The following is a 20,359-nucleotide window of genomic DNA, read 5'->3' as shown; positions in this document are numbered from 1 at the left end:
AATTGCAAGACAAGTTCAAAACTGGGAAGGTGGGTACAAGGATACAGCTGATGTCTCAGAAATAAATTGTTGGTTTGTAGAAGTTTGGAATTGCTAATCTCAGGAAAACCCAAGATCAGTAAAAGGCTTGGTGTTTTAGAAAGGCTGCTCTCAGTCGAGACACCAGTGCCTGCTTTCTTCCCAGGACTGCAAAATTACAACTTTCAGGTCACACTTAGAAAGCAATTGGGTGTAATCTGTACCTTTTGCATGACATAAAAGAACTAGATGAGATAATCAGGCACCCGCATGTCCTCAGGTCTTTTTCAAATACTGAGATCACTACCATAACTGTACTTATGATGATTTCCCCTCCTCCATCTCCCGTCTGCTGAGGGAACTGCTTCTCTTGTGTCTGTTCATGAGGTGTTGGCCAAGTGCTCCCACCACTACTGGCACAACTTGAGTTGTCTTCTCTGGTGCAGCACTCCCTGTTTTAGCACCAGAAAGGTGAAGTGTCCTGGCCAAGTTCATCATCTGGACTCCACAGTCAGTGGAGAAAGTTGAACACCTCCAGAGTGTAATTCATCCCATCCAAAAATAGATGTTTAAGACAGGAAGAATGAATCACTCTCTGGGGGTTGGTGCACGTCTCTCTGTTCACTGATGATAAAAGAAGTCTAGACAATTACCTTAACCTAGACATCCAGCTGTAAGACACCTTCAGCTGTGTGAGATCGAGCCGTGCTTTCAGGTCCCTAAGGACCGATTTCCACCCCCCTGTTCAAATGGGAAGTAGTTTTCTGATTTCACAGCAGCTTTCAAGCTGAAGTCACTGACAATCAGAATCTCAGTGAGCCACATATGGCAGTTTTACCATAACTGAATAGCTTTTTAATGAAAGGGTTTTTACCCTCAGTCCCATCTGGGAGTTATCCATGAGAAGTTGATGGTGTTTTGAGGAATATTTCTTTCTATTACTTGCTGAATCATTGCCACCATTAAATATTGCTGCATAATTTCCTCCCAAGGAGTCTGTTGCATGTAGATAATATTCAAAATGTGGTCCCCATTGATTACTTTGATTGAACATATGCCACACATGATATTCGCCATGAGCAGGAGCACAGCTCTTCAGATGGTGGTTGCAAACACTCCCATTTGTGAATTCATTTCTCGTGGTCTGAAACTCATCTCTCATCTCCCTTGCCTTCCTGTGAGCTCATTTGTTAAAGCATTTGGAGAAAGGCAGACATGGAAAGGCAATGGATGACTGCAGAAGGCAACAGAGCACCAAGACCATAAGGAGCATCCACAGAGCCTTGGAGAAGGAAACCACAGTGGAGGCAGCTGAGAGGAGGGAAAGCCTCCAGCATTGGACAACCAAAGAGCTAGTGTTGCCAGTTCCCACATCCACTGCTGCAGTTCCTCACTGCCCACCTTGCCCCATGGAGGTGACGAGTGCAGGAGCAAAGCTGGCAGAACAATCCAGGGTACTTGGATGTTGGCTGCTCCACTTCCCAGCCCGGAACTTAGGGCAAAGCCACTTTCAGCTGGTGTTCCCATGAAGAGACCAGACAGTGAGCAGTGGCCAGCACAGCCCAGCTCCAGCCCCAAGTGGTTGTCCTTGTTCCAGGGACAGAGATTCCTGTTCCTATTTGATTGCAGAGCAGATATGTGGGGATGATGATGTCCCCAAGGGGACAAATGGTTCCCTGGCAGAGGTGGGCAGATGTGTTAGTCCACGGGCAGGGTGAGCTGGTGGAGAGGAGACTTCAGGATGCCAATCTGTGTGCCTAAAGCTTCCATCCCAAGCAGGTTAAAAAGTTTGGAAACGACACACCTTTGGCATCTCTGCAGAGAAGAACATCTCTGCTTGCCTTGAAATAGATAAAGATTCAATTCCTTTGACTTTTTTTAGATTATTTTTGACCTTGCTGTTTTAAAAATTCAATTCAACATGGAAGCACAGTCTTCAAGGAAAGTTCTTGAAAAACACAGTGACCAATATTGCTAATAGAAAACATTCCCTTTTTCAAGATGTCTTTTGGAAGACGGCAGTAAGTTTGGATGAATCCTGAAATGTTTGGGTTTTAGGTTTTTTTTTTCATTTATATGTGAATTTTCCAGTTGCCAGAAAAAATAATTTGCCCAGTGATGTTACAGGTGCCTCTTCACTTCCCCTGCCAAGACATCTGCCCACTGCTGCCTGCAGGAGCCCTCGGTGGAGTCCAAGCCAAAGCAATGGATGTGTTTCTCTCGGGGAGTTCCCTGCTTCATCCCTCGCTGTGTCAGAGCTGAACACATCCTGCCAAGATTCAAGCAAATATTCCAGAAAAGGTTGAGATATTCACCGAGCTCAAACTATTGTACGAGAAGTACCCTGAAGCAAAAACAGAGCTGCGAGACACCATCACACCGAGTCGCTTCCCCCACCCCGGCAGGCACCATGCCGTACCAGACAAACTCCTCCAGATAGAATCCAGGCAGAGATGTTTGCTTAACACAGCAGCTCTTTGAAAAGGCAAATAAATGGACAGTGAAGCTACACAGACGTGTCACTGTGCTGCGATTTCCGTTTAGCATTTACGTTTAGTGCCAGGAAACCCTGACTCATGAATATGAAATCAGAAGGAAAGGAAGAAAGCAGTTGTTCATTATTAGAGCTTCGAATTGGGCATGTGGTGGAAATTAGCATTAAAAAACACACAGGTTTAAAAGAGAGGGGCTGGCTCTGATGGTCCAGGAGGCTTGAAGAGCCCGGCTCTTCAGCCAGGGGATGTGCTTTTGTGGGGCCCTCTCTGCTCTCAGGCTTTGCCCATGGGGAGTTCCTGCTAGAGAAGAGTCCTGGAGCTCAGGGTTACCCATGATGAGGCTCTTGCTCACCTTGAGGTGGGGGAAAGCAGGTCCTGAATATTCCTGGAAATCCTCCAGATTTACCTTGAGGTAATGGTGAGCAAAGGCAGGGAAGAAAAACCTCTTAATTACCAGAAATAAGAGAAATAACTGAGAGGAACATCCAAGAAAACAGATCAACTTCAGATAGAAATCCTGAGGTCCCTAAAGGAAGCTCACATTTAATTGAGACTCAGTGGGGTAGAAATGAAGGAACCCACAGCCCTGATGCTTCTGCAGGTGGGACGCTTATCTCTGCCCCTCACCTGCACTCTAGAGCTGAGAAAAGCCTCTGTGAGCCTGGGGTGAACCTGGCTCCCTTCAACACAAGTTATCTTCCTTCCAGCTGTGAGGGTGGGACACCATCCATCTTTCTGCACCTATTTACCTCGAAAAAGCTGAGCTTGTTCTGCCAAGGAGGGAGGTGGGTCAGAATCACAGAATCATAGAATATCCTGAGTTGGAAGGGGTCCAAAAGGGTCATTGAGTCCAGCTCCTGGCCCTGCTAAAGACAACCAACCCCAAGAATCACACCAGGCACCTGAGTGCATCGTCCAAACTTTTCTTGAACTCTGGTAGGCTTGGAGCTGCAATCACTTCCCTGGGGGAGCCTGTTCCAGTGCCCAAACACCCTCCAGGCAAAGAACCTTTTCCTAATGTCTCTAAGAATTAGACCGATGCTATTGCAGCAAATAGTTTTGGTGGTACTGGGAAGGAAGAAGCAAATAAAGACATTGCTGCAGGGTGGCAAGGGCTTGATTTCCAAAGCAGCTCCTTGCATCAAACCCTGGGAGCAGCTCAAGGCAACAAGGAAGTGTGTCATCCCCTCCAGTGTCTTCATCTGAAGCCTCCCAGCTGTGCTGTACAAGTACCCCTCAGTTTCCTTGCATTTTGGTAATTCCAGTGCCCTTAAAATATGACAAGAGCTAATCTATCAGTGTGGGGCACAGCAGCTCACAGTAATAGCAAAGCATTTGGCTGATACCCCTGGTCTGGAGGATGCAAGGTGCCAGGCAGGAGGTTGGACAATGGGCTGAGTGGGCAAGTACCCATGGGACCGGACAGATCTGCCAGGGTGCTCCTCACCCAAGCGTCCCCGTGCCACCTCTGCCCTCAGTGACAGCACTGGGTCCTGGTTGTTTTGCAGACCCAGGCTTTGCCCCAAGGCCAGGCCATGGGAAGCTGCTGGCAGGGCTCTGCTCCAGCCCGTGCAGCTATGACAGCTTCAGAGAGTCGTTAGCAAGCAAGGCGCGCTTGACGTGAATAATTAAAATACCTGCTGTGCTTTTAAATAGTTCAGAGCCAGCCTTGGAGCTGCGGGTGTGAGCGATGGCTGCTGTCTTTGGAGGAGGCCAGAGGAAAGAGGAGGGCTGATATCCAGTGGAAAATTAAGGGCTTGATGCTGCTTCTGGCAGGAGGAGGCATGATGCTGGCAGCTTCCACAGGGATGCAGGCAGTCCCTACTCCCCAGTGAGACTGGAGGCTGACACAGCTCTCCTTGCTGATGAACAGACATCACGGCACAGAACTCTCCAAAGTCTCCTCTCTGCCAAAAATTTGAGCAGCAGTGGAGCTCAGCACCCACCCTTCCAGCTGCCCCAGGGCTCCCATGCTGGTTCAGCTCTCCAAACCTGTGGGACGAGGATGTGGAGCACGGGAACAGGGACAGCCCCACAGCCTTGGGGCTCCATCAGCACTGGCAGCGTGGGGCCCCTCAACTGAGCACACACAGGTGGGGTCTGGGCAGGCTGCACTGTCTTTTGCTAAGATTTCCCCAAGATATCAATTAGACACTGAAATCAAAACAGTTTCTGCATGAACAACTAACAAAGAGATCCCTGCAGTCTCTCAGCAGCCAGACTCCCTCTGTTCCTACCTCCAGCTGCCTCAGAGTTTGTATGAGAATAGCACTGAAGGGCCCCATGCCCCAGCACGGAGGAGCTTCATGGAACAGGGGAGGATATCAAACACTGTGGCTGTGTCAGTGCTGCTGGAGCATGGAGCTGGGAAGCTGTAAATCATCTCTTCTTGTGAAAAAACGGGTTTCTGGGCAGGGGATGGAGGGAAAACTGACAATCCCTATGAGTTAGTTTCAGATTGAATTAAACTATTGTTTGACCATAGATGTTTATCTTTTTATATATAGATTTTTTTTTTTTTCTCCTGTGGAAAGCCTGGACAATTCCAATTTGGAGTAACCGTGCAGGGATTTTTTTCCTCTTTTTTTTTTTTTTTAGTTCAGCCAGTGAACCAAAAAACTGTTTTTTTTTCACAGCTTTGCCATGATTACCCCCCAGGGCAGGTGAAAGCAAAGTTTTTAGTAGAGACAAGGAAAAAAACGCTGTTTGGGGACTGGCACGGTGAGGAGAGAGGTGGAGCTGTGTGCTGACAGCTTTGCAACAGTGTGTGAAGATCATCCAGATGTTTGGTCCATTCCCTGGTCCCATGTGGGGAGTGGGAGCTGCCACCTGCACCCCTTTCCCGTGGCCCTTTGCCCATGAAAGGCCAGGGCTCCTGAGCTGAGGATCAACAAATTAGTCTTCTTCTCCCCCGCTGCAGAACGTTATCCATCTAAAGATTTCCTTTAATTTCGAGCCGTGTAGAGTTTGAAAAGCCCTTCAAGTTCACTTGGGCTGATGAATTGGTAATTGAGTGTACCTGGATGTCGGTGCCGGCTCTGCCTCTCTCTGCATTTGTATCAGTCCATGTTTGTTTTCTCCAGCTGTAAATCACTCAGAACTTGGAGAGGCTTTTATCAAATCCTGCTAGGAGCCAGTCATTTTTCTTTTCACAAACACATTGCTAATGCCACGTGGAACCCACCGGCTTTGCTGTTCATTTAAAAACAATGAGAATGGTATTAAATGGGGGAAAAAAGTCCTTAGTGATGGGGGAGAAGGAGGAGGAGAAGAATTGCTCCTGTCTCTCTGGAGTTTGCTCCTTTGGTCTAATGTCTGTCCCATTGATCTCTTAGTATGCTCTGCTTTGAGAGCCTGATTTATTGCCCCACATTCTCTTATGCCCCTGCATGCTACAGCACACGTTGTTCTCAGCTTCTCCAGCCCACCAGCAGCTCGGCTGCCAGCCTTGGTCCAGCCTCACCAGTGCTTCCACCTCCTGGGCTGCTCACCTGTGCCCCTTTCTCCACAGCCCTGGCCAGCACTGGGCGTGGAGAGTTAAGCATGTGGTTTTAAGGGTTTAAGGGAGTTGGGGTCATCATCTTAAGGTCTCCAGGTTCTCCAGTGTGTCCTTGGTGTCTACCTCTCCAGTGGCTTTGATGATACCTGGCCCTCGCCATCAGTTGTAGAGGAACCTCAGCTGGCTCCCTTCCCACACTGCCCATATCCATGGCTCAGTCCAGTCAATGTGCTCCAGCACTGACAGATTTGACAAAAGGGAATTTCAAACACGAGATGGAACAGTCCTGATTTGCATTTTTTGGAGCTGCTCCAATCCCTCACCCAGTGGAAGAACTGGAGGAACAGCACCACATGTCTGGCATAACCCATCCACCCAGCCTGTGCTTGAATGTTGATTTTTTCAATGAACTGTTACGTTGCTATTTGCTCAGTGGAAAAAAACAGCAAGTTATATCCATTGACAAAGAAATGTGAGGACTTGGCAATCTGTGTGTGAATGCTTTGTGAGCATAAAATGAGGTGAAGTTTGTCAAACGATTATTCATTAGGAATTGTTCATTTACCTCTAATTGCTTGGGTCTAACTGTTCTTAGAAAGACTTTGTGACATCTTTGTAATGTCAGAAAAGTGTTGGTAGAAATTACTTCATGTTTGGGTGTAACGCTGCTGTTCCTGCTTTGCTTAGAAAGAGCAGTAAATGATGCTGTCTGGTTTCCTGTCGGGTCTGTGCAGCCCAGGTAGCTAATGGAGGGTGAGTGGTGCCTTATTGACTCCCACTTTCTCTGTGGAAGGAGTAATTAAATTCACCTGCAGAATCCCCATCTTCTCATGCGTGGCAGTGTGCAACTTCCCTGCATCTCTGCTAACTAGATTAGAGATTACGCATGCTGATGAGAAAGCACCAACTAGAAAGGATCTGGCCTGGCTTTCAGATCCCAGCTGTTATTTGCAGGACTTAGGTTTAGGAAAAGCATTACCTTTTTTTTTTTTTTTTTTTTTTTTTTGCTTCTAACCTGACAAACTTTGTCTGGAAACCCAGAGAAACAAGCACCAGGGAGTCCCACTGTCTGTCTTCCAGCAGCATTTTCTGAAATCGAACAACACTTTAAAGTCTCTCCAGCTCAGCCTTTCACTTCACAGAATATGTGCCTGTCTCTAAAATACCAGGTTATTTTTCCTTACTCCCATAATATTCCCATCCAACATTCACTCTCCTTGAAATCACCAATCCAACGTTCACCTACCTGCATTCAAACACCTGTCACTGTTCTTGTGCTGCTGCCCTTCTTCCAATTTAGAGATTATATTTCATAACTGACCTCCATCTACCTATTGCCTCCCCGTGACACTTCACCCTTGTCTGCCTGATCGATTAGTCTGTTATGCTCTCCACTCTTCCTGATGGCTTACAGATTGCCTGGTATCTGTCACAGGCTTCCTTTTGTTCTCTAATATTCTTGGAGTTTTGGAACACCCTCCGGCTGCCATTTTCTCTCCATATTCCCTGGCCAACACCTGCCTCTCTTATGAATGTCTAGTTTGGAAAAAGGAGAAGAAATCTTTTGCAAAATAAACCCCTACCTGCTGTGAGTTCACACATATGCTGGTAAAACACACTTCTAAGACACTGTCGTTTTCAATGGGGCTCTTTATTCCCTTTGCACCATTTGGAGGTATTAAAATGTCACTAGATCAGGCTGTGATCAGTGACGTGGCTTGGAAGGCAGCTTTCCCCAGCAAATTTCCTCACCTGCATAAGTCAATGAAGCAGTGACAGAGAGGGAACAATGTTGTGTTTAAAGACGTGTGTGGGTAGGAGGGTTCTGCCTCTGCTGAGGGAGAGGTCTGGGACATGTCCCAGATCCATCCATCTCCCTGCGCTTGTCAGAGGTTGTCCAGCTCTCTGATATTGTTCCAGGCTTGTCCCAGCTCTGCCCATCACTCTGACATTTAATTAACTGCCCCATTCTCCTGGATCTTGCACTGGATTTGTGTTGTCTTTCTGAAATACCTCTTAGGTCATGTCTGAATATTACTAACAGGAGGAGTAACAAAATGGTTGTCACTAATATTGCTATTACTGTTACTGTGTAGATGATAATAAAACAAGACATTGAATATCACAAAGATGAGTACTGTTACACTCAGTGTCACTTCTTCTTGCTGTACTGGTTGTTTGGCAGCACAGGTGAGCAGGAACTGACAGCAGTGGGAAGCAGAGAGAGCCCTGGCCAGCCAGGCATCCAAAAGTAATAGAAAAACAACAAGGGTGTGGGAACTGACCACTGAGAGCAATAAAATCGCACCTAAGATTTAAAAAGACGTTTATGAGACCAATCTTCAGGTGTAAAAAGGATTATTAAGCTAGTTAAAACCTGCACATGCTGGGTGGCTGGTGCTGCTGGTGGCAGTGGCTCCTCACTCTTCCAGGAGCTCTGCATTGATGTTCTGTACCATCTGCCCTGGGCATGCCCAGAGCTGTCCATCGTCCTTGCATCTTTTTCCATCCCTGTCTGGCATTTGTCCCATTCTTTCTACTTCAGTCCCAGGTCCCCTTCCAGCATTTCTCACAGTCCCTCTTCCACTGGCAAGTGGATTTCTTTTCCCTTTTAGTTACTCTGTTGAGCAGCTGCTGTCATTTGGACCTCCCTGTGGTCTTCTTCCCCTTCCCCTCTGGTCCCTGTGTCTCTGTGTTTGATCCATGGCTTAAGCAGCTGTTCTGTCCCTGGGATGGCTTGGTGTTAATCAAGCCATCAATCAGTCTTTTATCCCCTCTGATGAAACTCCCTCTTAAGCTTTCTCTTTTATCCTTGCAGTTCAAATACTGGGCTTGGTGACCACCTCGTGGGATCCCGAATGCCGTGTCCAGTGTACCTCCCAGCCCCTGAGGACAACAACTAGGAGACATTCAGGACTGGAACCAGCAGTGACACTCAGGCTCAGAGGTGAGGGGTGGCCTTGTCCATGGCATCTCTGGAGTGAGAGGAGCAGCTGGTGTGAAACAGCTGCCCGTGGGAGAGAGCTGGCAAGGACAGAACAAGTCTGTCTGGAGAGGGCTTCAGTGCTGGGAATCCTCCCCAGGAGTGGATGGTGAAGGGGAGCCTCATGGCTTCCATTGCCAGTAGGAAAGAGTCTGGTGCAGACATGGAGAGCGAGCCAGGGTTGTGTTTCTCACGCTGCTGTTCTTAGGGTGGTTCCTGGTGGGACTCATCTCAGAGTGCTGACCTTCCTGGGGAATCCCTGAGCAGCTGAGCTGCGGCTGCTGCACTCCTGAAAGTGTGGTAGCAATGAAAGTTATCATGGTTGCATTTTTAATTTTTATTTTTTTAAAGATTGAATTCGCATTCTTCTATTGAGATTTAAGGAGTGTGGAAAAAGGACATTATTTCTCCCCCACAGATGAGAAGTGCAGTATGTGCCTCCACCCCAACTTCTACAAAATTCTGTTTTACAAAGCAGAAAAAGAACATCGAGTTCATGTTGGAGCTGTAGCTCAGTTTTCTGAGACCAGATTTTGCCTCGTGTTCCCTGTTCAAATGACTAGCTGTGCTGGGCACTTAGAAATTTTCTCCCTCTTCCTCATCTCCACCTTGACATTATGAAAAGGGTTTTCATCAATCCATTGAAAGAAGGAGATAACTTTTGTATAAAAGTGCACGGTTGACAGGGTTGAGTTTTTTGGGTAGTATGTAATTTTTTTTTTACACTGTTATTATTTAAAATATGCTTTCTAAGAGGACAAAAGGGAAAAGCTTAATGGAAACAAATTTCTGTAGCAAAATGTGCAGCTGGATAAAAAAAGATTATTTCTGTTATTGCTTGGTTAGACAGGTGAATTTCGAATTTGAGTACAAAAGGTGCTAAAAAGTGTGCTTAAACTTCTCTTCAGTGTGCTGTTGAGATTGAAAAGAATAATTTTTGGAGAAAAACTTTTCTCTGAGCCTCTATTTCCAGCATTGTCAAATCTTTAGCGGCGGCCTTTTCCCACAGCCATTATCATGTTTTCACCTTTTCTTCTTCCACCTCATTTGTCCTTTTTTGAAGAAAATGTAGTGCTGGTGAAAGGCGGGCAGGTCTGTGGGCTGGCACTGATCTGGAATGGAGGGATAGCAGAGCTGGAGGTGCACGGGCATCTCTGGAAGCCCGACCAGACCAAACCAGGGATGCAGTCCCAGGGAAAGATGGACAGCCTGGCCTGGGGGTAGTCATTTTGAAAGCATCTTCAAGCCTACAGCCCTTAAGACCACCTTTCCAAAATGACTTTTAACCAATTAGGAACCTAAGCATCAATGAAGATAAGCAGAGCTTAGGTGCTCAGGTCCCTCGGGGCAGACACAAATAACTCAGCAATGCAGACAGATAGACAGTTTGCCTGTCCAGATGAATCCAGACCCAGAGCCAGGCAATGAATTACAAATATAAGTGCCAAAACAGCAGGTTTGGGACACAAAGGATAAAAGACAGTTCTGTTATTTGAGCTGATAAGCTCTGCGTCTCGTCTGGAAGATGCCGGCATCAAAGGCTCCTGCAGGGATTTCACAATGGAGCGTTACACCATCCAGCACTGAGTTACCTAAGATGTAAAATGGGCCTTTGCAGAGAAAGCTCCATGCCTGCCACAAAGGAGCAGAATAAGAGTTTGTTTTGAGAACTATTAGGCTGAATAATTTGCAATTGATCTCCATGGACACTGTGAGATATTGCTCCCAACAGAGCAATGATTGCCATTAGTGTCTCAGCTCCCTGCCTTCTTCCTTCTTTTTTTCTCCAGCCTTTGCAAGGGCTGGGTCAAATGCTGCCCAGGCAGCATGAACAATATTTCCTCCTTTTTTGGTAATCATTGTCCCTTCTATTCATTCTTCAGAAGCCTTTTCACAAGCAAGAGGTATTTTCAAGGGTTGTAAGCATTCATCTCAACGTACATTTTTATGCCTATTCTCCTTGGAAGAGCTCAAGAACTAATTTACTTTATTAGACCAAATGAAAGGAGCTCATGGAGGTAGCCTGGTGTAGGAGGTCAGGGAGCTGGAGAGGAGAGACCTCTGAGACTGCTATGGAATTTCTTGCAGGAGCTGAAAAGTAGCTTTTGCTGTTTAGATTGGTGCTGCTCCTCCTTACATTGTGCTGGCTCTGTTTCCAGCACCGAGTGCTGACATCTGTGTGGTCCCAGCACTGGTCCAGCCACGAAGGCTTAGGAGCAGTAGCATCTGTAAGCACCTTGGATTGGCAAGCCTGGAGGTAGCCAGGCTCGCAGCACTGGGCTGCTCAGCCAGGGAGGAGGCACCCAGGGGGCTCTGGTGAAGGTTCCCACCATGGGGAGCCCCAGCCAGCCCATCCCAGGCGACACTTGACTGTGCAAACCCTTCTCCAAGCAGCTTCATGTGGTGAGCAGATGACTAAAACCCGTCTCCTGGGCAATTCACTTCATTCATCAATTAAATTGTTTGCTGTGAACGGTTTGGCCCCATCCAGCTCCAGGATTTCAGCCTTGTAATTTTGCTGGCAGAGGACAGCGGTGCCATGTCCGTGAAATCTGCCTGCCAACTGCTTCCCCTGCTAAGCATTTTCTAGGCTAACGATCCCGAAAACCTTGCCAGCAGCCCCAGCTCTGTCCCTTTCAGGGCAAGCCACTCATTTAAACGTGAGCACATCTAAATGACTCCATCTGCTAAGTGATGTTGGTAAAGAAAAGATTATAGCAGGAGTTAGTGCTGTGTCCTCGGGTGGTACCCCTGTTATAAAATGGGCTGGGAGAACAAGGGGACTGTGAGGAGCTGAGGCTCAAAACCACCTGGGTGACTGTCAGCTTGATTTATTTTCTTGCTCATTAGATAAATTAGAAAACTGGCAAAAGAAATCATCTCTCTCTCTCAGCTGCTTGGTAACCTGCCATGTGGCATGGGATGCTGGCTGCAGGGAGGTGCAGCTCCTTCCCACCTCCCTGACCCCTCTCCCCAGGGACACGGGATGGGACTTGGGTCTGCTAGTGCCACACATCTCCTCAGTGGTCCTGGCACCCTAAACCACCTCACTGACCCATTTGGCCGATTGCTGGCAACCACTAGAGTTTCACTTTTCTCTAATACCGTTGATTTTTGAATAGCAGCTATTTCCTAGGTGAAAACAGCAGCACCAAATACTGCTTTTGAACCCTGGCTTTGACCCCAGAACTGTTCGTTACCCTCATTTGACACATCAGACAAGCTAAAGTAAAATAACCTGGATTGTGGCCATATCATCAGGCAGGACCTGCTGCCCTTCAGAGATGTTGTTCAACTCTTTGATCTTGTGGCTTGTGACCAGTCTGTCTCCAGCAGCTGCCCCCCTTGCTTATGAACCAGACTAATTTTTGTTTGTCAGAAGGATGAAGCTTAATGGCCAGACTTAATTTAAATCCCTGGGTAAAATTCACTGTCTAGGAGGTCAGGCTCCATTTACAGCACCTTCTACCCTAAAAACTCACTGAAATATTCAGCCTACATAACCAAATGTTAAATTTGGATCATTTAAGGCATCTTCAGTACCTTTATCTGCATCTGATGCACTCCTATAGTGTGAAATGAGGCCACTGTTCTACACATTTTATTTACATACGAGGAAAAGCTCCCAGCCAGGATGAGCTATTAAGAGACTGCAATGCATTTCCCAGCCAACGTGGAGGAATCCCCGCTGCAAACAGAGGCTGAAACTGGGGGAGAACCAGGGCAGGACCTCTTGGGAAGGAGACCTGGGGGTTCCCAGCACTGCTGTGCCAGTGTGAGGAGGTGGGGCAATACCTGGCCTGTGAACGATGCTTGGAGCAGATTTCCTCTGCTGTCCATGCACCTTCTTCTGCCCATGGGACTTCTGCACTGGATCCTTGTCGCCCTGTCCCTGGCAAGCATCGGGACACACGTGTCCCCGTGGCTCAGATCCCACCAGGTGTGTGCCCATGTGTACAAACGCTGCCAGGTGGGGGCTAATTCCTTCCTGTCGTATGCAAGGAATCAGCTTATGGCCTGGAGCTCCGATTACTCTTATCTTAGCCTGCATGATGCTAGCCACATCCTGAAATTACTCTGATTTTTTCAAAACCCAGGGGATGGTTTGGACTCACCCGAGCGACGTGAGCAAACTCGAGCCCTGCTTTCAGCCCTGGCAGGTTTGAGGGGCTGTGGGTCAGGGCAGAAGTTGGGTCATGTGGTTTGAACCTCCAAATGCACCAGACAGGAAGTGCCTGGGTGTGATGACCCGTCCTGAAATACCTGATGGAGCCCCGTGTGGAGCAGCACCAACAGCCCCTTCCCAGCCTTTGTGCAGAGCTGATTGCTCAGGCAGACTCACCTGCTGAGATCCTGGCAGATAACGTGCCTCTGAAATGGCCAGCCAGGGAGAGATGCTGTCAAGCAAAACATGGAGTGAAATGTTTGGCTGCTGGGATTAAACTGCGAGTCCCACCTGTCTGCTGTGTGACACGCGGCACCGCATGCTCCCGCCCGCCACCGTCCCCATTCCCTGTCACTGCCTGCCAAGCCCACCCCGCTTGGAAATTAGAGTGGGGAAATCAAAGTCCTTCTCCGCCCACTCCTGCTGTGCCTCTCAGCCACTGACATTAACACTGAACTGGCTGACATTAGCTTTGAATGGATTTTAATAACCCCCTTGCGAGCCTGAATTACCCACACAGCGTGAGGGCCACTGTGAATTTGGAGACCTGGTGAGGTCTGGGGCCAGACCAGCTCCCCAGGCTGTGGACACAGGGCCAGACCCACTCGAGGAGCTGCAGTGGCTTCTGCCAGTGGCAGCTGCTGGCATGGCACCCTGGCAGTTGTCTGGCCCCTGGAGAGCTGCTGCTCTGGCACCTGCTACCCACAAGTGTCCTGCCACCAGCAGGTCTGCAAGGGGCTGATGAGCTTCTCAGCACTGGGGATGCTGGTCCAGGTGCCCACCTCCACGGGATGTTCTCCCTTCTGGGGCAAGGTATGGCTGCTGCAGGGTGGTGAGAACCCCCAGTGCCATCAGTGAGAGCATCCCCAGCCCCTACCAGCGCATGGGATAAAACAGCAGCCTTGGTTTAGCTGCCTCTGTGCATGGAATGCTAAATGAGATCACGCCTGGCCCAGCTGGAAGTCCGGACTAGCGTATGAAAATCTAGCAAGAAGATTAAAAGGTGTCCCCAGGCAGAAGAGGGTATTTATTCCTTTCCTTGTGGCTGAGATGTGCATGGCGTGGGAGTCATGGGGACAGTGACCTCCCCTGAGCAGCTGCACGTGGGCAGCACCGTGTCCCCACGGGGACTGATCTTGGGGACAAGGCCCTGACTGGAAAAGCTCCTTCTGAGATATGGGTGGACACATCCAATCTCCCCTCCTGCACCAGGAAAGGGCTCCCTGCCCTGGATCTTCACTGCCAGCCCTGCAGCTCCTCCACAAAGGGAAAACCCCTCATTTTCCTCTTCTTTTACAAGAGAGAAAGCTAAAAGAGATGGTCAGGTGGTTCTCGCTTCTTCTGGAATATGCAGGGTCCGGAGACATGCCCTGAAGTTACTGTTCCTCAGTTACAGCTCAAAAGATCTGAGCAAGTGATGCAGCCTCCTTGGCCATTCACAAAGTCTCATCACCATGTGGGTGGAGAGTGATGATTCTGGCTGCCATTGAAATCCACAGGTATTGCCAGTATGGAAACGGGAACATCCACAGGGATATGGACTGGAGATCCCAACTGGGGTGGGCCAGCAGCTTCTCCAAGTCAGGCTCTGCTGGGGCTGTGAAATCATCAGGCACTTGCAAGAAATGAGCACTGAAAACAACCCCTGAAAAAAAGCCCATGATAATGATTGAGTTATATTTAAGAGTCTCCTTCATACTAAGTAAATGCAAGTAGTTTACTCAGAAAATATTTCCCACTAAGATCATTTCTACATAAAATGCTAACAGATTGAGATTATGACTCTAATGATTATTTTTATTGCTGGTTTACATTTAAATGGCATATATTTCCCCCTACTGTTCTCTCTTTGGGTTAAATCAATAAAACCTATTAAGAAGGTTCTTCTTCCTCTAAGATTCCTCCCTCTCTTCTTTCTTTCTCATCTCCACTGGTGCCCTTTTTATCCACCCACCACCAGAGATTTTTCAGAGCTGCCTCCACGATGTTGGTGCCAAGGATTTGAACATCCCCTTTGACAGAGTAGAGTGAATCCAGTCTTTGCTGAGATGAGGGACTACAGAGGAACTCCAGCACTGTTCCCTTTCCTCATCTTGGGCTGTATTGCAAGGAGATGAAGTTGGAGCCTCTTCCCTCCTGTTTAAACATAGAAGCTGTAGCTGTCTGTACTCCTGTACCTTCTCAGCTATGGATGCTCTTGTGCTCCTTCAAACAGAGGCTGTGGCTCACCGAGGAGGTGCTGGATTTCTGTTTGGAGAGGAATTATCCTGGTATATACACAGCGAAAACCATTAAGATGCTGACCTTTAAATTGGGCTTCTTCCTGCTCGTGTAGGGAGGAGGTGGGTTGAGTGCCCAAATCTTATTCCTTTTAATGGCAAATCCCTCACAGAGAGGCTTTGAAATGCTCGGCATTAATGCAATTTGCCTCCCTCTGCTGCAGCTTGGCTTTGCTGTGCAGAGGATGTCTCTGCTTCCCTCTCACAGTGACAGGCCCTATAGATTGCTCCATAACTGCTGTGCCCAGGTACCACTGTGTATGGATCTGTGAGTTGAGGGCAGTGCTAACGCAGGGATCTCCATGCTCCTTAATCAGTATCACTGACCTTTCTTTCCTCCATTACTCTCAGCATCACTTTTTTCCCCCCAGCTTAATTTGCATCAGTCTCATGTTATCTATGTTTTTGCTTTGTCCCTGTTATCCCATTACCCTGGATAATCAAAGTTGGCTGTAATGGAAACAGCAGAAACAATTTGCTTACCCTTCTATTACAAGATATTCCCTCTACTAAGTCTGAGAATACCTGCAGTTCTGTGGTAATGCTAATTAACTGTGCATACATATAGAAAGTAAAGCAAACGGCACCAGGATCCTTTGGGATGGTAGGGATTAAAGAAAAATGAGTTATTATTCTCCTCTTTCTCTGTGCTTCACTGTCCCTACCCTCAATGGAAATTGCTTTGCACTTATAGAATAAAATGTAATACATGGTGGGGGAGTCACTGACTCTGCAGAGAGATGGAGGTGGAAGGAGCAGAGTTCTCTGCTAATAAACCCACTACAGAAGTAGTGATCCTCCCTGATGTCTCTCTTCTTGTCTATTCCCAGAGTGGGATGGGGTCTTTTCCCCATGCAGGTCCCCCTGCCTTGGAGCCCAGTGCTGATTCCTCAGTGCCACAGCTATCCCCCAGAGCAGAGCTTCAGCAAGATATGGGTGGAAAACCTCCTGCCCAGCCTCAAGGATTGGTTGGAATAGTGTCTGTAAATGAATGCCCGTGGCAGTGCAGAGTACCTGGAAGTGGCTGTTGTGTCCATCAGGTTGCTCACGTGTCCTTCACTCATCTTGGGTAGCTGAGGCAGCAGCAGCTTCAGAGCAGGTGAAAGGCCTGGGGAGAATAAGAAAGATGGTAATGAGAAAAGAAAGATCTTGGGGAGAGGGGAGACTGTCCCAGCCATCCCTCTTCATTTTGCGCTGCATAGTGCCTCGGGTTCTGCCCACCCCTGAAGGTACGTGGGGCAATCTCCCACCATTAGTGTGCAGCATCCTCTGAAAGTCTCACATGAGGCTCTCTCCTGTGTGTCAGCTAAACCAAGAGTGACTGACACAGCCAGGCATGCATGGAGGACTGCCGAGCTCTCCATGCAGGAGAAATCCCACTCAAGTCCACCCACCAGATGCTCACTGAGTTCCCCAGCTCCTCTGCCAGCAGCATGGACAGACCACCTCACTGCACCCCCGTGGAGCATCTCGGACTGGCCCTGACTCACTGTGCCCCTGAGTATGGACTCTGTGCTCTGGGAGGATGGTTAGACAGCCCTAGCACTACCCTGCCCCTGAAATTGTGAGGGAGATGTTGTTTGTGCTCTGATAACCACGGAACCTTTGATGCAATACTCATGTTTGGGATTTTACCACATCTCTCATCCTCCAGGTCTGTCAAGGAGCTTTACGCAGCCGTGACTCAGAGAGAGGCATCAGTGGAGAGAGTCTGTAGATGCAGCCAGCAGCTGTCATGTGGAGGGCATTAATAATGTATATGCAGGTATATATGCATGACCTACGAGCTCAGGACCTTCCCTCCCTGAATGGTACCAACTCCTTTAAAAGATCCCTGTGCCATGCCCTGGCTCTGGCCATGCCAGAGGGCTGGGATCTGTCCGAGGTAAACGGGCAATAAAAGGGCTCATAGGGGTGAGGGCTTGGTGCTGCATGTCTCTCCTTTTCCGCTTGGAGCAATGAAATAACTCCTTCCTTGTCATTGAAACCTTCAGTGCTTGCTGGTCACCATCACCCTGTGTGGGGATTTAGGACTGTGGGTACCACAGTGCCTTGCTCTGCTCACAAACCTGATGATAATCAAGATGCTTTGAAACTGCCCCTATGGAATTCATCATCTAAGCAACCCAGGTGCAGGTTGTTGTACTAAGGGCTTTTAAAGTGCCTGGGTGAGGCCAAAGGGATTTTCAGGAGCAGCCAGGGCCCAACCAAGTGCACACCAAGGGCCTGAACAGAGCTGTGCTGTGCCTTGCAGACGCATTATCCCAGCAAAGAGCTCAGTCCTGAAACACTTGGACCTCAGCAGAAGTGAGGAGACTCAGATTAGAGTGCTGGCTGAAGTCAGTCCCAAAGCCCAGCCCAGCCATCTGAGACATTTTGGTTCTGATCAGGCAGCACAAGCTCTAATTTTAAGGATGGGTTTAAAAATGAAAATACGAGTTTGACTTGTAGGAAGGGATGCTTGGGATTGGAGATGGAACCATGTGTCACTATGATCAGTTGGGAATTTCTCGTTGATTTTACATAGCTGAGTCAAAGGTAAACTTCCTATTAACTTCCCTGAGTCTATAATGATTTGACCCTTAAAATTAAAGATTTGCAGTTACCGACTCCAGCACAGCTGCGCTGGTGGAGTTCAAGAACCACACTGAAACAGCCAGCAGCTTTCAACAGCAATTGCACTCAGCACTGTCCTGTCTCCTCAACTCCTGACATCATTTGGGAAAAAAAAAGGCAAAGGTTGAATTCACGCATTTTGTTTCTCTGCAGTTCAAAGGATAGAAGAGCCTGGTTTTTAATTGGCAGCGAGTTCCCCCAGCTGGTACACAGGGCAGTCCTGAGACTGACACCCAGCCAGGCAGGAGGAGCAGCAGCCGAGGGGGGGAGGCCATTTGAAGTCCTGGGTGCCTGCCACCCATCTGCAGGGACTCAGAAGTCTCCTTGCTAGATCTGGGGGCAGAGGAGCTCTGCTTCATTTCTGATCATTAATGCATTGGTCTCTTTTCTGTGTTCTTCCCACTGATCTTCTCTGTGCACAGTTCCAGGGAGAGCCACATGTTGAGTGGTTTGTGCTGGAGATCACAGCGCGGAGATAACGAAGCTGTTTTCTTACCCTTCATGTTTCCTCACAGCGTGGCTCAACCTGGTCCCATCTCTGTGCCCAGCCCCAGGGCTGCAGGAGGTAGATGCCCTGCAAGAGTGGGCTGCATGTCCCTACAGAGAGAAGCAGGAGCATCTCAGGCTGTGCACACCCTCACCTTAACCCCAGCACCTTGGCCAAGTGGAATTCAGCAGCGCTGACATGGAGAGTCTGTGGAGTGCAGGAGCTGCTGGGATGGAGGGGGTGTCAGCCAGGAATGGAGAGGTTGGCTTTGTTAGGGAAGCCCTGGGGTGTCAGTGAGAGTCACAACCCCTCTGACAAAGGTCACAGGGTGTCTGTGGCACCGTGCAGTGATACATGGAGCACCGCTGGGGTGGGGAGCAGAGTGACCTGCTTCAATAGGCACTGTCATCTTCCAGCCCAGTGGGACTTGAGAATCCCTTCTTGTCTGAGATCTAACCAGAGGCTTCTTTCTCCTCTGCCCAGGAGCAGGAAGGCTCTGTGGCTCCTACAGGCTCTCTGAGCAGTGCAGCTCCCATTGATGATACCTTAATGCTTAGAATGGGGTCCCACCTGCTTCTCTCTGCAGGTTCAGCATCACTCCCAGCTTTCTGGCTGCCTGCTTTTCTTGACCTCACCTCTCCTTGCTGAGCTGGCTCATGGCTTTGCATCCTGCAGACTTCCTCACCCCTCTGTCTTTTCTGCTCATTTGTGATTTGACCTCAGGAAAGCACCATTACAGGTGCCCTCTGCTCCGTGCTCATTGTGCTCCATGCCCATACCTGCTTTGCCCCAGGTGCCTTTATCATTTCCACCAGCACAGTCTCAGTAAATCATGTGCAAGACAAAAACCTCAGCAAAGCATTGTCACTCCAGCTGGCCCATGCCAAGTTGGAGCTGTCAGTCCCAAAAGCTCAGTGGGGTGGATATACTTATTGCTAGAAAGCTTTATATTTACCATGGCCTTTCTGACATTACAGTAAATGCATTTCAGAGCCCAAGAAGTATAAAAATAAACTGCAAGAAAATCAAGACAGCTAATTAGCCAAAGGTTACTGCTGGGTTCTCTGACTGTCAGCCCTTTTGAAGCTCTCCTTTACACAGGCAGATGTGTGTGCAGTGCTGCTGCTCCTTTGAATAAATGTCTTGCTTTCCAGAGTGGCTTCATATCTGGATGTGACTGAACACATGTGAGGCCTGTCACAGCGAGCCTGGGCAGGATAATCAACATCCTTTAACCCTGCACTTCTCCAGTTCTGAAGAGCACCTCATCTTGTGGAGTGGCTGATCAGTGCTGTGCTGCCTCCCAGCCCCTCGTGAGCAGGGGTGAGCTGGGAGGTGAGGAGGGACCAGAGTGCTGCCTGACTGCACAGACACCCCTCTGTCTGGGAGATGTTCCTTCTCCTCTGTGTCCCTGCCCTCTGCACTGTGGTCACAGACTGCTGAGGCTTGCACTGGCCATCCAGGGTTTGGATGGTGCCATTGGGGTGCAGCTCTGTGGGGATGAGGAGCCTGGGGAGTGCTGGAGCAGATGCCCCAGCATATGATGGTCTCACCCCACCTGTCCATCATTCCTCAGTATCCCATATTTTCCTGAGGATGTGCATCTTGTGTGGAGCTGCAGGTACACCAGATGGTACAAGAGGAAGGGGAGTGGGGGTCCTGGCTGAGCTCAGAGCTGAGGGACGGGTGTGATTGCCGGACCAGAGGAGAGAGGCTGAGATAGTCGTGACAGTGGCCCTGGTGGACTTGCATACTGGGTCCAGAGGAGTGTTTTGTTCATATTTGGGCAGGAGAGCCCTGGAGCAGTGAAGGACCCC

The 20,359-nt window shown here is 48.7% G+C and overlaps 1 protein-coding gene across 4 annotated transcripts in view; it reads left to right on the top strand.

Annotated features, from left to right (window-relative positions):
* The window catches only part of ELFN1 (extracellular leucine rich repeat and fibronectin type III domain containing 1), a 103,972-nt gene that overhangs the window by 48,889 nt on the left and 34,724 nt on the right, over positions 1-20,359 (top strand). For 3 of the 4 annotated variants that reach the window (XM_069030155.1, XM_069030156.1, XM_069030157.1), the window contains exon 3: positions 8,831-8,959. The exons of the other annotated variant lie outside the window; for it this stretch is intronic. The gene's annotated coding sequence lies outside the window, so the exon portion shown is untranslated. The remainder of the gene's footprint in view (positions 1-8,830; positions 8,960-20,359) is intronic. 4 annotated transcript variants of the gene reach the window in all.

This window comes from Aphelocoma coerulescens, chromosome 14 (assembly GCF_041296385.1).
Source record: "Aphelocoma coerulescens isolate FSJ_1873_10779 chromosome 14, UR_Acoe_1.0, whole genome shotgun sequence".
Taxonomy (NCBI): Eukaryota; Metazoa; Chordata; class Aves; order Passeriformes; family Corvidae; genus Aphelocoma; species Aphelocoma coerulescens.
Note: the sequence above shows the minus strand (reverse complement) of the source record. Positions and strands in the feature narration are given on the sequence as shown.